The sequence below is a fragment of the Saccopteryx bilineata genome, chromosome 3 (assembly GCF_036850765.1).
Source record: "Saccopteryx bilineata isolate mSacBil1 chromosome 3, mSacBil1_pri_phased_curated, whole genome shotgun sequence".
NCBI classification, from domain to species: Eukaryota; Metazoa; Chordata; class Mammalia; order Chiroptera; family Emballonuridae; genus Saccopteryx; species Saccopteryx bilineata.
The window spans coordinates 252,746,673-252,763,856 of NC_089492.1; the positions used below are offsets into that span (position 1 = coordinate 252,746,673).

The 17,184-nt window shown below is 43.4% G+C and overlaps 1 protein-coding gene and 1 long non-coding RNA gene across 2 annotated transcripts in view; one reads left to right on the forward strand and one right to left on the reverse strand.

The window, feature by feature from the left end:
• The window catches only part of AGBL4 (AGBL carboxypeptidase 4), a 1,318,466-nt gene that overhangs the window by 1,014,504 nt on the left and 286,778 nt on the right, over nucleotides 1-17,184 (forward strand). The window lies entirely within an intron of this gene.
• LOC136329064 (uncharacterized) lies at nucleotides 1,274-5,407 on the reverse strand. Its single transcript, XR_010730148.1, has 3 exons — nucleotides 5,234-5,407; nucleotides 1,779-1,916; nucleotides 1,274-1,432 (listed from the first exon to the last, which is right to left on the reverse strand). It is a non-coding gene; the product is annotated as an uncharacterized lncRNA (long non-coding RNA).

Sequence of the window (17,184 nt, forward strand, 5' to 3'; positions counted from 1 at the left end):
TAAGGCCGTGAAATTCTTCAGGACTCACCTAAAGGAGAACAGTTACAGGGCCAGTGGCAAAAAAAAAAAAAAATGTCATTTAGAACAATAAGATAATGACTCAGATATGTGAAACCATGGTCCATTTAGTGCCACAGGGACAAGGAAGGGGACTTCAAAGGGAAGCTAACGAGATGGGAAAAGAGAGCAACGTTTCACGAGGCCCAGCAGGGACACCATCGGCCAGGTCTAGATGGGAGATGGGAGAGAACCTGTTTTCTGAGTGCCCCCTGGGGCCACAGTGGAAAATTAGAATCCTTTTCTTCATATAAATGCCGATGGGGCACAATGGATCTATCACTGCCACTTTCTCTCCTCTGAGCAAGAGGATGTGGAACGGTGGCAGCCACAAGTGGCTGCTCTGCGGACAAGACAGCGCCCGCAGTGAGTGGGCGTGTGGCCCAGCCGCCAGTGTCCCTCTGGGAATTATATGCTTTTCCATTAATGGAATCCTGGAATCAGGCCACCATAGGACGATATTCAACAAGCGTTTATGAGCGAAGATATGTGCCAGGTTCTGTGCTTGGTACTGAAAGGAATCTAAAAGATAATCTAACTTTATTCCTATTGAATTTAATTTGGATTCAGGTTAGCAGATTTTTCTTTTTCTTTTTTTTTTTCTTTCTTTTCTTTTTTTTTAAGTGAGAGTAGGCAAGATAGTGAGACAGACTCCTACATGTGCCCCAACAGGGATCCACCCGGCAACCCCAGTCCGGGGGTACTCAAATCAACCAAGCTATTTTCAGTGCCTGAGGCGGATGTGCTCACACCAACCCAGCTATCCTTAGCGCCTGGGGCCGGAGCTCGAACCAAATCGAGCCGCTGGCTACAGGAAGGGAAGGGACGAGGGAGGGAAGCAGGAGAGGAAGTGGGGAGAAGCAGAAGGTCACCTCTCCCATATGCCCTGACTGGGGATCGAACCCAGACATCCACGTGGCAGGCCAGTGCTCTATCCACTGACATTTATTTTGCATCAAGAACTGGGTATAAAGAGGCAAGTAGGACACAGTCTCTATCCCTAAGCAGGCATCTGTAGTCCAGCGCTCCCTGCACTTACTTTGAAGAGGAGAGATGGAATTTATATGGAGGGTCTCCCTCACACATATCTGACAGCGCTAGGTACTCTATATTTTATAATTATTTCAGAATCCTCATTATCATTCTGTGATTGGAAAGATTATCCCATTTTGGAAAGAAGCAGCTAAAGTTTAGACAGGTTGTGCAATTTATTCAGAATCATCCAGGTTGAAAGTGGCTGAGCATTCTGACTCCAAAGTCTGGGCTCTTTCGCTTCCTTTCTTTGTGGAACAGCCTCTCTGAGCTGGATTTCATCCTCTTCAAGTAGTGAATACTGGAGAAGTTTTTGGTTGGGTAAGTCTTTTTACCGGGTAACCTGCACATGCAGAAGCATAATTACATCTTGTAAGGAGAGAAGGACCATAATTGATGTGCTGATTAAAGCTGGGTAAACCTTTAGGACTACTAGAATAAAATGGAGTACAGGGGGTCTTCAGGTTACAACATGGTTCCATTGCTATGATAGTGACGTAACCTGAATTTTGGTGTAAGTCGAAACGCACCCTAGCCTAAGTCACTTAGCTATCCTAACACAGTTGTAAAATCATAATCTAGAACATAAAAGCATAGAAAAAATAAAAGGACATAAGTATACTGTACTGTACACTGTACTATAATAACAGAAAAAATGACAACAAATGAGTGTAAAAAACATTCCTTACCTTTATTCCTGTGGTTGGCTTGCACTGGAAAGGGCATTGCAAGGTGGGAGAGAGTGACCTATTGGGAGGAGGAAGCTGGAGAGGCAGGAGAACCTGCAGAAGGTGCTGGAGATACTGGGTCAGGTGAATCAGGATTACCTAAGGAACATGCAGGAGACACTGGAGATGATTCTACCTGCGCTACAGGTGTTTCATCTTGAGAAGCAGCTGATGTAGAGGGTACAGGATCTGTTGCAGACCTCTTTTCACATCTCAATTTTTTAAAGTTTTTATGTGAGTGAGCGTCATAAACCTGAAACATCATATGTCAAGACTGTCATAACCCAAGGCTCCCTGTATGTTATTTAGTTCAGGAGTAAAAAGAACGTGATACACGGACCACCAGTCCCTTATCTCATGTGCCTATGATATTACTAAATCATGAAACTCTTTTCTGCTCAGCCTAGATTCAATTTCAAAACCCCTCTACACAATACTTTAGCCAGCCACTGTTCAAACACTGATGTCTAATGTGAGAAGAAACCTACTTTCCACACCTGAACTAGGCTAACTGTTTCATTTTACGTATAAATAACTGGGCCTAAACAGGAGAAAGGACTAACCTAAGGTCATGAAGTGACTGAGTGACAGTTAAAGACATTATAGACCTGAGCGCTTATAAGAAGGGTGTCTAAGGCCTGAAGCCTAAGACAGTGTCACAGCCAGTGTGGAGGTCGGCAGGAAGCACTCTCTTGGTCTGGTCTATACCTGCTCCTTGCGACCTGCCACTCACCGTTCACAAGATCTACACATTTACTGAGGACTTAACATAAGCCAGCATTGGGGAGACTCAAAATAACTCAGGTGTTGAAGGCCCCTTTTTTAAAAGTACCAATTGTTATGTTCTTTTACTCACTGTGGAGGGGGCTGGGGGTGTGGAAGAGTGGGAGGCAATCAAAAGTTTAGTCTAAATAATGTGTTCGGACCCTGAGGTCCTCTCTGTTATCTCCCAGGTTGTGGGTCTCACACTGCTGATAATCATAGGAGTTTATATCCTTGAACCCAGTGCCCCCGAGGAGATGGGGCAGATCAGGCCTGTGGCCTCCTGGGCCTCCTGCTCCATAGGCTCCCGCTGTCCCGGGAGCAGTAGATGATGGGACGGAAACAGTGATAACAGTCACTAGCCACCTCGACTGAGTACCTACTACCTGCCAGGTACTGTTCCAAGTACTCTCCATGTGTGAACTCACTTCATCTTTACAGAAACCTTCATAAGTAAATACCATAATTTGGTATCAGTTGGATCTTAAAGGGTACACAGGAATTCACAACACGGGTGAGAGCAGGGGCACAGGTGGTGATGGGAGGGCGCCTTAAACCAAGGGAACAGCACGGACAGAGGCGCACTGAAAACGGCTGGAACAATGGGTGCCTGTCTCTCTGTCCTTCCTGATACAGGACATGTGACTCCAAACATGAGGCGTCATCAGTTAGTGCACGGGTTTAAAGCAGAAGGGAGTGATCACTGGGAAGAAAGCGGAAGGTTTAAAAAGCGTCTATTGATTCAAACCACAAAGAAGTCCTTGTAGAGAGTGGGCTGGGGTGGAAGTGGGTAGCAGACTGCTGTGGGGTCAGGAGTCAGTGGAAATTGAAAGAGAGACTGCAACTGTGGACGATACTCCAGGAAAGCTTGGCTGGGAAGGAAGGAAAGAGGAAGTTCAGCACTGAGGGAGCGCCTCTTTCTTCAACTAGAGAGGGATTTGGACATGTTGACCAACGTGGGGTAGGACTTGGAGGCAGTGGAGGAGGGGAGGTTGAAGGCCCTGCAGGGAGAGGGCGCGAGAGCGGAGTGAAGGCCCTCGGAGATGGAAGTCGGTGGGAGCCAGAGGGCAGGGGACACCAGGGATGGCTGGACGGCCTGACAGAGGTCAGCGTGGCTGGTGTGTGGGGCAGGGGGAGAAGAATGAGCTCTCCAGGTTTGGTGTAATACAGGGGTCCCCAAACTTTTTACACAAAGGGCCAGTTCACTGTCCCTCAGACTGTTGGAGAGCCGGACTATAAAAAAAAATAACTATGAACAAATCCCTATGCACACTGCACATATCTTATTTTAAAGTAAAAAAACAAAACAGGAACAAATACAATATTTAAAATAAAGAACAAGTAAATTTAAATCAACAAACTGACCAGTATTTTGATGGGAACTATGCTCCTCTCACTGACCACCAATGAAAGAGGTGCCCCTTCTGGAAGTGCGGCGGGGGCCAGATAAATGGCCTCAGGGGGCCGCATGTGGCCCACGGCCGTAGTTTGGGGACCCCTGGTGCAATACGACCTTCCTCCCAGGACTGCGTGGGGACTAAATGCACCAGGACTGCAAAGGGTACATGGCTTATAATAACTACAACATTCAATATATGCCATCCCCAAACGGGGATCAGGGAGAAGCAGAAGAGAATGCTGAGTCACAGTTAACCTATTGGTCTGCTCAGTATAACAAGAGAGAAAAGTGCTCAGCATAGAGTTTCTGCTCTGCTGTTAACTCGTTAGGACTCAAGGCAAGTCATGTTATCACTCATTCTCAGTTTCTTATCTGTAAAATGAGAAGTTCATACTAGATCAGTTTGGAAGTTGTTTCTGATTAGAATGTCTTACGATGCTATGCTTTTCTGAAATTCAGAATTGGAATTTTCTGCTTGTCTGTGTGTGTATATGTGTGTGCATGTGAAATAAATTTTTATTATGGACACTGAAAATGGAATATTATATAATTTTACATGTCACAGAATATTATTCTGTTTTTGATAGTTTCAACCGTTTAAAAATATGAAAACTCTTTTAGCCTATGGGCCATATAAAAACAGGCAGCAGCCAGACAGCTTTGGCTTGTGGGCTATAGTTTACCTAATATTATGGGTCACAAAAGGCTGGTCATACCATCACTTAAAGTTGTTGTTTTTTATTAGAATCAAAGGATGTATTCAAAGGTCATTTGAATTTAATTTCAAAACCTCTATTTAAACAAGACATTTTATATTAAAACACCACTCTTAGAATTTTGTGTATCTCATAAGCAAAATACCGCCTCAAGAAAATTTTGGGAATCATAAAATTTTTAGAACTCACCCATAGTTTTACAACCTAAGCTCAACCACTATTATACCAATGTAAGGTAGTTTTATTACACGTAAAACTTTCTGTTTCCAAGGTGTCACTTCCCTGGGCAACGTTCAAGTTCTGTGTGTTTTTTACCATCTTAGCCATGTCTCAGTACACCATTCAATGGTGTTAAGAATACTCACACTGTTGTGCAGCAGATTCCCAGAACTTTTTCATCTTGCAAACCGGAAATTCTGTCACCAGTTCACAGATACTCCCCTTTTCCACTTCCCCCCTATCCCCCGGCCCCTGGTAATCACCATTCTACCCACTGTTTCTATGACCACTTCAGATACCTCATATAAGTAGAATCATACCATGTTTGTCTTTCGGAAACTGGCTTATTTCACTTAGCATAAAGTCCTCAAGGTTCATCCGTGTTGTGGCACACGTCAGGATTTCCTTCCTTATGAGGCTGAATTGTATTTCATAGTACGGGTGCACCATATTTCGTTTACCCATTTGTCTGTCAGTGGACGTTGAGTTTCCACCTCCTGGCTATTGTGAATAATGCTGCAGTGAACATGAACGTGCAAACACCTCCTCAAGACCCCGCTTTCAGTTCTTTTGGATTCATGCCCGGAAGTGGGATTGCAGGATCATGTGGTAGTTCTATTTTTAATTTTTGAGGAACCACCATTTCACTTTGTTTTATGGTTCTGTTTCCTTCCCTCTAAAAGCTCTGGCAGAATCCCATCCCGCCTTCTCATCTCTGTCTTATGACCTTTGACAAATCGGATTTATGGCTGCTCACAGCTTTCCTTAGAGGGTCAGTAATCCATGGGAGGACTTTCATACCCGCAGCAGATCCGGGCCAGCATAATAATAAGAAACCTGAATGAAAGTCCTGATCCGTGCTAATTCTGTTAGTTTTCAATTCATGTCTCACTCTCATCTTGGTTTCTGAAAACGCACAGAGGACAATGACTTGATGAAGTCATCCTTAGTGAAATGCACTCATATGCCTTCCCCCCCCCCCAAAAAAAACTGAAGTCATTTCAAATGATAGCATTGCAGGAATGATGGAAAATGGGGTGGCCTAGTGAGAGGCGTGCTGGCTGGTGAGGAGAGGGGCTGAGCTGGGAAATTGAAACCATGAATGCAGAAAAAGATGTAAATGTTGTTTCCCAGATTTTATAGCTCCCAGATGCCTCCTCTAATTGCATAGCTAACCCTGGGTTTATTAAGTTATTTTCCAGAGTCAAACTCATTTGTATACATGTCAGAATGTAAACTGAATTTTAAAAGTAAGGTCCTTGGATTAGAATTCAGGAATGATAAACAAACTCATTTAGAATGTAAGATTTGCATGTCATTTGCATGTGCTCAAATGCAATTACATGTGCTCTGTAAATATGCATTTCACATTTATTTGTCATGATAAAACAGTATGGAAGAAATTAATTGCCACAGGTTTTTTTTAATATTTAAAGGGGAGGAAAATGATGGCTCTTAAAATAGACTAGGTAGTGCGTGATTCAATGTGCAGAAACTGGCAAGAAGAGATAAGGATCGCCGAAATCCATAAATTCCCGCTGCAACATCTGTAGCAGCTCAAATCGCGTGGTTTATGGAGGCCCCCTTTGCCTCCTCTGTGGGTATTACCATAGCGTTCTGTAGATTTATCGCTGGCTCAGTGCAAGGACAGTTTTACTAGCAAAGCTTTAAAAAGAGGAGGGGAGTTGGTTCCTCTTTGAAAGTTCAGGATTGAATTGAAATGAAATAGCTGCTCTAGCTTAGAAACTTCTAGACAAGCAGTCTCCTGTATACTTTCACTCTGTCTGTAACCTGTTTCTTCTCTCTGATCTTTCACAGAGGTAAAAGATGAGAGGTAGCTTAAATAACTAAGATGTTGCCCTTAGATTAAAGACACCTTGGAACTGAGAGGCCTCGGGTACTAGGTGTTAATGCCAGTAAGGGAAAGCTTTTAATTTGCTTAATATTTTAGATTAGCACACAGTTAACTTGACTATTTTTTGTGTGTACAGCTCTTATGAATTTTAACACAGGTCTACATTTGTGTATCTGCCACCCCATCGGAACACAGAACAGCTCTGTCACCCCAGAGGACTTGCCTGGTGTTACCCCTTTGCAGTCGCCCCTTCCCCCAAACCCCAGCAGACACCGATCTGCTCTCCCCATCACTGTAGTTCTGCCTTTTCAAGGATATCATGAAAATGAAATCATACAATAGGTAACCTCATAAGACTGGCTCCTTTCACTTAGCTTAATGCTTTGCAACTCATCCAAGTTGTATGTTGCAATAATTAACTCCTTTTAATTGTTGAAAACTATTTAATTGTAGGGATGTGCCCCAGTTTATACATTCACTAAAGGACACTGGGTTGTTTCTAGTTTGGGCAATTCCAGATAGACAAAAAACGTTCATTTACAGGTTTTGGTATGAACACAGTTTTCACGTCTTTGGTAAATCCCTCGCGATGGAATTGCTGGGTCATATATTATGTTGAACATTTCAGGGACTGTACCAGGTAACATTCCAACCAGCGACCAGAACGTACAAGCTTCCGGTAGCTCTGCATTCTCACCAGCACTTGAAATTGTCAGTATATTTAAATGTTTCGCCAGCCTAATAAGTCTGTAGTGACATCTTCTAGTGGTTTTTATTTGCATTCCCTGCTATCTAATGATGTTGAACAAAGGGAATGCTTCTGATGTATAGATAATGTGTGAATGTTTCTTAAGCTCCTATGCTGTGTTGGGTGCCTTACGTGTTAACTCATTTCAACTTCACAAGCTTATGAGATAGCTATTAATTATTCCCTTTTAAAAGTTTGAGGAAACCAAGACTGGGAGAAGTTAACTGCTGTATTCTCTCAGCAAACAATTACAGCATATACAGTCTATGCCAGTTGCTCTGTGAAGCACTGGGCTCCCAGAGGCATCTCTGCCTTTGGCGAGCTTATATTGGTGTAAGAAATATGCACACATTTGAGCAAAGAAGTGTTCTATGTGAATAACGTGTAAGCAGAGAGTGAGAGGTGAGCCAGGGAGGTGAGCTTCAATTGGCTGTGATTCCCAAATATTCCAGTAAAAATATGAAAACTAAGAGTCCAAAGTTAACATGAGCCTGTGAAGAATCTGGATGCAAACTGCCAGCATATTCATTTCTCATCTGTGGAGAAATTCCACAAAACGTACACACCATCCATCCAGTGCTCTCCTCTGGACCAGCAGAGAGCAGCTGTGCACCCTCAGCAGGCATGGCGGGTTTCTTGCTTTCCTGACACACCTGTGCTGGAGGGCCAGCACTGAGCAGGTGGGGGATGAGCAAGTGCAGGACTCCTGTTCTTTTTTTTTTTTTTTTTTAATTTTTTTATTTTTTATTTACTCATTTTTTAGAGAGGAGAGGGAGAGACAGAGAGAGAGAGAGAGAGAGAGGAGAGACAGAAAGAGAGAGAAGAGGGGAGGAGCTGGAAGCATCAACTCCCATATGTGCCTTGACCAGGCAAGCCCAGAGTTTTGAACCGGCGACCTCAGCATTTCCAGGTCGACGCTTTATCCACTGCGCCACCACAGGTCAGGCCAAAGGACTCCTGTTCTAATACAGAATACCCAGATGCCTCCCTGCCACACACCGACTTGGCAGCAGTTAAGACTATTAGTAGTTGTACACCCCAACTCCACTGAGCATGCTCAGCCTACAGTGGGCTGGGCTGTCACTCCGCACAGAGGCTGTAGGGTGACCGGGAAAAGCACCGTGTGAAGTGAGAAGTCTTGAATTCAACTTTTGTTTCAGTCATTTCCTTTCTCTGTTCTTTCCTGACCCTCACCTTGCCCACAAGGGCAGATGAAGAGGTTAAAAAGATTTCTTTCAACCAACATTCACTCCTCCTGTCTGTGTTACCCCCAAAATATATCTTGAACTTACCCATTTATTTTCAGCTCCACCATGTTTCTGTTTTAGCCACGAACCCCTATCTACCCTGGATTACTATAATAACTTCTTATTTGGTCTGCCAGTTTTAACTCTTGCCACTGGATGGTCTATTATCCACACATCAGCCAGAGTGACCTTATTAGAACTGAAATCAAATGTTATCACCTTCCTTATTAGAACTCTTCAATGGCTTCCCATCACTTCACATAAAACCCAAACCCCTCACCATGATTCACAGAGCGTTTTTGGTTTGGGTTCTTACATCTCTCCTACCTCCTGTCATATAACTCTCTCTGTCTCCTTAAGCTGTAAGTTGATCTCCATTTTGTTCCTCAGACAAGTCAAGCCCTTTCCCATGATTGGCTTTTGCAGTTACTGTTCTTTTTGCCTGTAATGCCACCTTGCCAAGGTGTTTCTCTCACTATGCTATTGAAAACTACCTTCTCCATTTACTTGCTAACTCACCACCCTAACTTTCCTTCAAAGAACTTACAATTATTATTTTTTAAAATATTTTGTTGTATATTCTATATCATTACATAATATATTGTATGCTATATATTATATATTTTGTATTAATATGAATTTTAGTACTTTTAAATCCCCATGAGAATGGAGACCTTGTCTATTACATTTATACTGTCTCCTACAGAACGGCACATAGTAAGGGTTTAATAAATATCCATATTTGTCAAATAAATGAACATCTAAAGTCTCTTCAAACAGTGACAGTGTTTGCTTTTTCTTTTTAGCTCATTCTGTTCCTCTTATGCACTAGCATACCTCACATAGTTGTTGTATCAGATGAGACAAGGCACATTGAGGCACTAAAAGAAGTTAAGGAATTATTGTAGCATCATCATTATCGGCATCCAAGGCATTTCCCCATCAGACACTGATTTTTTGTTATTAATTTTTTTTTAATCTCTATCTAGGAGAAATTTCCAATGAGAGATTTTTTTTTCTTTTCTTTTGTGTAGTAGACACCTGGCAATGTCTGCTTTGTAGCCTGATTCAAGGTGTCACAACTGCTTATCATCAAGCTACAGGCTTGTGTATCATTCCAGCAAGTAAAGTGTTAGAAAGGAAAGTCTTAGACATTCGGGGAAGGGAAGAAAAAAGGATTAGGATTTCAAAATTATTGAATCATGATGTCAGCACTGGAAGAGCTCTGAAAGATGCTCTAATCCAGTGGTCCCCAACCTTTTTTGGGCCACAGACCGGTTTAATGTCAGAAAATATTTTCACGGACCGACCGGCCTTTAGGGTGGGACAGATAAATGTATCACGTGACCAAGACAAGCGTCAAGAGTAAGTCTTAGACGGATGTAACAGAGGGAATCTGGACATTTTTTTAAAAATAAAACATCATTCAGACTTAAATATAAATAAACAGAAATAATGTAAGTTATTTATTCTTTCTCTGCGGACCAGTACCAAATGGCCCACGGACCGGTACTGGTCCGCAGCCCGGGGGTTGGGGACCACTGCCCTAATCCTTTGGCTTTTGTATTTCTACCATTTCTTGGAGAAATCTTGAGGGCTTTCCTGGTGGGAGAGGGAGATGCTGAGGCACCAGGAGGGGATTTGAGCAAGATTATACAGAAATCTGTAACAGAACCAGGATAGGCATCTGGGTCACCTGTCCTCTACTCCTGATCATGTTGCTTCTCCTAAAAATCTGAATCCATCAACGTTTCTCCATACTATTGCCACCACTTGGGTACAGAATACTATTGTTTTTCACATGCACTACAATAGCCCCCTAACTGGTCTCTCTAAACTCACTTGTCAAACAGCGCTTGTGATCATTTCAGCACCCCACTTTTTCCGTCTCCACTGGCTTAAAACTTTTCATCGGCATTCCAAGACTTTTGGGATAATCTCTCCAGCCTTGTCTCATACCCTACCCTGCCCCAGCATTCTTTCCACACTGACTGACTTCTTCCAACCCCTGGAACCTGTATGTTCCCTCTGATCTGTCTTCCTTTTTCTTGAGTAATAATGTACATTCACAACCAAATAGCTTTATGGTCCCATCTTGTAGAATCCACAAAGACTGAAAGCCTTCTCTGGTTTCATCCTACTTTCTCTGTCTCCTGTAGTCCCAGCTGGTAGTGTTCTGGCTGGTACAACTTTATCTCTATTCTTGGCTTCTGCTGAGGTGGCTGATTAAGTTCTTGAGTTGCATCCATGATCTCTTTATCCAGTGATAGTCCAGCCATATCCTTACTGTTCTCTTCCAAACACACTTTATCACTTTTTGCAATATGACAGGCTGAGAATTGTCCAAATCTTTAAATTCTGGGGGTTTTTCTTAATAATCCTTTCTTCAATTTATCTCTTTCTTCTTACTATAAGCAGTCAAGGGGAACAAAGCCTCTCTGTCAACACTTTGCTTAAAAATCTCTTCAGCTAAACATCCAGTTTTATCACTCGGATATTCTAATATTCTGCATCCCAAAATAACCTTAGAGCACAGTGCACCAAAGCCCTTTGCCACTTCATAGCCAGAATCACCTCCCCTCTAGTTCCTAATAATGCAGCCCTTATTTCCATCTGAGATCTCCCCAGGATCACGTTTAGCATCCGTATTTCTCAGAGGCACCTCAAAATTCTTTTGGCCTCTGCTTGGTGCTCTGTCCTATAGTTGCTGCCACCTTTTTAGGTTTTGTTACAGTAGCACCCACTTCTTGGGGCTAAAATATCTGTTCTCTCCCTCTCTACATATATATATGTAGAGAGAGAGAGAGAGAGAGAGAGAGAGAGATTTATTATAAGTAATTGGCTCACATAATTATTAAGTCTGAGCAGCCCCGCGGTCTGAAGCTGGCAAGTTGGAGACTCAGAAGAGCCAGTGGTGTCGGTGTCGTCCCAGTCCGGGTCAGGAGGCCTGAGAACAGGAGAGCTGATGGAGTAAGTCCCAAAGGCAAAAGAAGACCAGTGTCCCAGCACAAGCAGTCAGGCAGAGAGAAAGCAAAGTCTCTCCCCTTCACCCTTTTGACCTACTCAGACCCTCCATGGACTGGTTGGTGCCCTCTCACATGGGGGAGGGCAGTCTGCTTGGCTGAATCCACCCATTCAAATGCTAATCTCACCCAGAAACACCCTCAGAGATACACCCAGAAATAACATTTAACCAAATATCTGGACACTCTGTGGCCCAGTTAAGTTGCCACATAAAATGAACATTAGAGTCTCTTTAATTTGCAATGATTTAAGGTCTGCTCTGTACCAGGCTCTGGGGTAGGCACAGGAGAGGCAGGAATAGCAAGTGCCTGACCTCAAAGTGCTCACAATCTCGTGACAGAAACTTGTTGACGACAGTCTGAGGGAGAATTAATTGGTGACATTAGAATAGAACAAACATGGTAACCTGAGAAAGGCATGTTATCACCTGGGATGGAGACTGGACTGTGCAGAATCCATGCTGTAGATCCTCCGACTTGCCAGCGTACCAGGATGTCTACTTGTGTGACTGTGGGTCTATGTGTGCCTTCTAAAAACAGCAGCCATCTCCTCACGTAAAAACCAGCGACCTGATGCACCTCCCGGAGAGGAAATCCCAGCGTCTCCCAGAGCTCTCTCAAAGCCTTTTACAGCCTCTCCTGGGCCACGGGCTTGGGGGAACAAGGACATTGTACTAGACCCTCCTGACACCTTGGTCCTACTGCGCCTCTTCCACTCCGTGCATGAAACTGATGCCTTAATCTCTCTGACACAGTATGCACTACTCTCAGGATTATTCTAAAGAGCAACTGGGAAAATGATTCAGTGGCCTGCCTAACACACCGCTTGCTCTATAGTGGATCTTTAGCAAAAGGGACTATTTCTTACATTGCTCCACCTGTCCTCACTCTGCATCTTTGTGTCACCATGTCTGATGATTGTCAAAACAAGACTGAGTTGCAGAGATGGGGTAATACTCCCTCAGCAAACATAAACTGCTTTTCTAAAACCGGCTTATTCATTCAATGGGCTTTGATTATATGCCTACTATGTATGAAAGAACAGGTTGAAATTAACTAAAAGCCTTACCTAACTCATGTCAGCATCTTCTGCAATCTCCAAATGCCTTTTTCAATCAATTCAGCTATTCCATATTAAGCACCAGGGTGTACCAGTCACTGAGTTAGGGGGCTATGATTCAGAAACAGATAAGACATTGTCCTTGACTCAAAAAACTAAAACATCAGGCCCTGAAAAAAAAAGACAAACTAATTGTTACTGCAGAGGTGTATAAAAAGTATAGAGGGAGTCTAGAAACATCCTCCTTGAGAAAGTGAAAAAAGGCTTCAGAGAGGAAGTAATACTGAGTTTGGCTTTGGCAGATGAGTAGGATTAACTTACATATGTGTAGCCCTTGAAATTTGCAAGATATTTTGGTACCAGAAGGCTCTCTTAGATACAGCTCAGCCTGATTCTGGGCTCCCAGTGGGAAGGGGTGCCCCTGAAACACAGGTGGGAGACAGCGAGAGAGACCTTGCTATATCCCAGTCCAAGAGGCTAGAGAGCTCAGGTGATTGGCCGAAGGTCACAAAGAAAACTAGTTCATAAAGTATACTTCTACTCTGCACCATTTGTTCATATGGCTCAATTCCCTCGTGACACTAATACCTCTACGCAAATTGCCTTTCCTCGTAGACACCTTTGCTGAGCCTTCAGCCAAAAAAATCAGTTCCTTTCACAGCCCATTTCCCTACCCTCCCTTACTTCATTTGACTTCATAGCTCTTATTGCTACCTGACATAGTATATCCATTTGGTCTATCCACAGGATTGTAAATTGCTATATGGCAGGGATTTTGTCTCGTTTAATGGGAATATATATATATTGCTCTCAACAAATTTTGGAATGGAATGAATGAATGAATATTCTTGTTCATCTCTCTTTACACAATTTTCTTAGGATCAGTCCCCAGAAACAAAATTGCTGAGTGTCCAAGGTTATTCATTGATTGGTACAGTGACTGATATTCAATGGATATTTTATTAACATCTGCTGAATGATTGAAATTGAATATATTTTCTTAAACTGCACCAAATTAACTGATTCCAGATTTAAATTCTTCCAATACTTAATTGAGCATCTAAACTATATATTTTTACCTATCAGACATTAATTACATGATGATACAAAATCAATTAAGAAGTGGTCCCCTGGCTTTCAGATGCTCTCAGTCTAATGAGGAAGGCGGGCAGGTTGACCAGTAGTTGAGGCCTCGGCCTCTTTCCCTCCCGGTGAGCCCAGCTGCCTCGGCTGTTCTCTGGCCTCTGCCACTCATCACCTGTGAAAAGTTAGGCATTTTTGCATGACCCCTGGGAACTTGTTTTTCCATCTGTAAAATGGAAAAAGTTGCGATACCTATTTCATAGAGCTGTGGAGAAGAAAAGATGAAAACACCGAATAGCACCTAGGGTATCACTTGGCATGTAGTAAAAGTTTTATAAATATTAGTTAACATTATTACTAGTCTCCCATTTTATAGAAATGACTCAGGCTCAAAAAGGCTTAACCATTTGTCTAAAGTAGCAGAGGAGATGGAATTTCAATTCAGCTCCTTCAATTCCATCGCCTGGCGGCGCTCATGTTATGATTCTGCCTGTGACATTCAGATTCTGCTTCCTGAGGACATGACCTTCTCCCGGACATTGAAATGTAGGGGCCTGGCCTTGAGTTGAGCACCCATGCCTTTCGGTGCCCACAAACCGCCACCTGCCCCATCTCCCCTTGCCCTTCACACTGTGCTGATAAACCCCAAATGCAAACCCACATGGTAATAGTTTTAGGGGGGAAATGCCTTTCTGATACTTAAGCTGATGGAATTTAGAAATCAACAGAACAGTACATTTTCCCAGCAGAGCCAAGAAATTAATTAGGAGCAATTTGCAGTCAGAAACAATTTCCATAATTTTAAGTTTAAAAAAATAAAAGGCTGAAAATCATTTTTGTGGGTGTTTATTATTTTTTTTCTTCTACTTTCCATTCTAAATTGATTTAACTCCTGGAAAGACAGATCCTTCCACACACCCTATTTCCTGTTCCTTAGACGCTTCTCTGACTAGTTATGTTCAAAGGTGAGGAGGACTTGTACAAGACTGTGACTTCTTGGTCCCTTCCCTTCCCCAATGGGGCAGAACTTGTACTTTTCCAAAGGAGTGATTATGAAATACTACATATTCCTGTCCCAAGAGTGTGTGTGTGTGTGTGTGTGTGTGTGTGTGTGTGTGTGTGTGGTGGGGGTGGGGATAATGTGATGTCTTGGAAGGAATCAATTCGAGCGAATGAATCTCTTATAAAGTTATTCAAGATTCCGGTGGAGTACTGAAAGTTGCAGCCCCAGTGAGAAGGCGGGTCGCACTAAAATGGGAACCTCCTCCCCCCCCCCCCCCGCCTCTGCAGCAATTCCCAAAATAGGAAGCAAACAGAATTGTGTTTCTGTTCAAAGTTGAACTTATTTTTGCTTCCCTCCTCCTCCCATGCTCCCCCTTGCCAACGTGCCTCTCACCCCATCTCAGTAGTGGTGTTTAGAATCCTGTGGACCTAACAGGCGCATCTCTCATGTGCCAAACATGTGCAGGGCATTTGGGGAGCGTCTTCACATTAAATCCTTACAACAGTGCACTGGAGTTAGCATTAAAGTTCTAATTGTACCAGTGGGGAGACTGAGGCTCAGTGAGGCTGCCTGATGTGCCCGGTTTACAGAGGTGTAGTGTGCGGTGACAGAGCTGAGATTCCGGGCCAGCCAGTCACACCCACTGCTTAGAGCATGTCTGCTTCCTCTCCCCCGCAGCCCCAGATGTGAAGACAGCAGCCTGGCCCACCTCCCGGAGAGCTCTTCTCCAGGCCAAGCTCCCCAGCTTGTACCTGTTATCTCAAATATGGCCTGTCCAGAAACTCCCCCAAATGTCTTCCTCCCATGGGGTTTCTGATTCACTCTTTTGGGGAGCAGCCTGGACATGTTACTCCCCGAGGTAGATTCATCCCTCCGCTCCACTGATCCGCAGGTAAAGACCAATGCTTCCCCATGGCTAATAAAGCCCCATATGATTGTCCCTTGTCTGACCGCTCGTCTTATATTTTAACGTTTATCCAACCACCATCTTCTCCACAAGCCTTCACCCACACTTTACACTCTGACCTTCCAATGGTCCTCCATTCTCTCTCATCTCCACTCTTCCTAATGTATCTATCCCTGTGTTAGAACAGCCTTCGATGAATTGGCTCCTATTTGATGGGAGGATAAGTCTTCCTAAAGGAAGTATGCTCTGACCTTGAGGGCCCTGGTGAATCCCCTTCCCCCGGGCTCACACAGCCCACATGTTTTCTGGGCCCAGCTCTTAGCACGCTGAATTGTGATTGTTGTTTCCTATACGATTCCCTCACGATACTCTCCTGGCAAGCAGAAAATAGGTTTGACTTGTCTTTCATTTTATCTCAAGTATCTGGCACATATTAAGTGTTCAGTGAAAACAAGAGTGCAAGAAGAAAGAAAAAAGGGAGGAATGGAGAGAGGAAGAGAGAAAAAGAGGAAGGGAAAAACCCAGAGGCCTCAGGTCTTGTTGACACATCTTGGGAAAAGATAAACCGCCCTGACGGCTCCCAAGGCATGCTCCCATGCGCGCACACAGCCTTTCTGTGGGATTGCACAGCTGCACCACACCCCTCATCTCAAATAATCCTCACAATGATTCTAAGCAGATATTTCAATTCTAAAGATACCAAAATGAACACCTAGCAGTGGTGCCTTGATTCAGAGATGAAATAAATAGACCTGAAATTCAAATGATCACTCATTCAATAATTCATTCATTCATTCATTACAAAGGCTTTGGTGCATCTTCTGTTTCATATTTTATGCCAGCACTAAGAAAAAGAGGAATTAGATTTGGTTCTTCACCTAGAGCAGGGGTCAGGAATCTATGGCTCGCAAGCCAGATGTGGCTCTTTTGATGGCTGCATCTGGCTTGCAGACAAATCTTTAATAAAAAAATAATAACGTTAAAAATATAAAACATTCTCATGTATTACAATCCATTCATTTCCTACCGCTCATGTTCATGGTTGCGGGTGGCTGGAGCCAATCACAGCTGTCCTCCGGGACAACACCAAATTTTTATTGGATAATGCGTAATGTACATGGGTCGTTGTATGGCTCTCACGGAATTACATTTTAAAATATGTGGTGTTCATGGCTCTCTCAGCCAAAAAGTTTCCCGACCCCTGACCTAGAGAAAGCCCAAAAGAAAAGGAGAAGCAAAGAACCACAATACAGTAGTCATCTTAATGTAGAAGTGTGTGCAGGGGGCCGCGTGGGCACCAAATAGGGAGTCGGAGGGTTTGCCTGGAGCAGGAGGCACAGAGCTG